Here is a 394-nt window from a genome sequence, read left to right on the forward strand (position 1 = left end):
ATACATACTAATATTCATTTAGCAGCTAAATGCAAAACTTATTTTTGAATTCCAAGGGGTTCAACTTTCTGAATGAGAGAATACACACTAAATCGTGTACTTTATAAGGTGCTATCTCATTAAAATAAAGAATTTAGTTGACTAATGTAATTTTTTAAATTACAAGTAAATCATACTAGTAGCCCTCCTTTTTAGACTTCATATATATATAGATTGTAAATTTACAAAATTTATGTTTTCCTTATTACGTATTAGAGATGTTCATGGGTCACATTTGAAAAATAAGTATTAAAATAAAAAATATGGAGAAGAGAATATGAATAATCTGTAATATAATATGGAGAATTTATGCGTAATTTCTTATTCATTTTGTTTTGTTTTCTTAATATATTAA

General features: G+C 23.9%; 1 protein-coding gene across 1 annotated transcript in view; it reads left to right on the forward strand.

Annotated features, from left to right (window-relative positions):
* LOC110428763 (zinc finger CCCH domain protein) overlaps positions 1-394 on the forward strand; it is an 11,880-nt gene that overhangs the window by 10,891 nt on the left and 595 nt on the right.

This window comes from Theobroma umbraticum, unplaced genomic scaffold (genome assembly GCF_002168275.2).
Source record: "Theobroma umbraticum cultivar Fairchild unplaced genomic scaffold, ASM216827v3 scaffold_69.0, whole genome shotgun sequence".
Classification (NCBI taxonomy): Eukaryota; Viridiplantae; Streptophyta; class Magnoliopsida; order Malvales; family Malvaceae; genus Theobroma; species Theobroma umbraticum.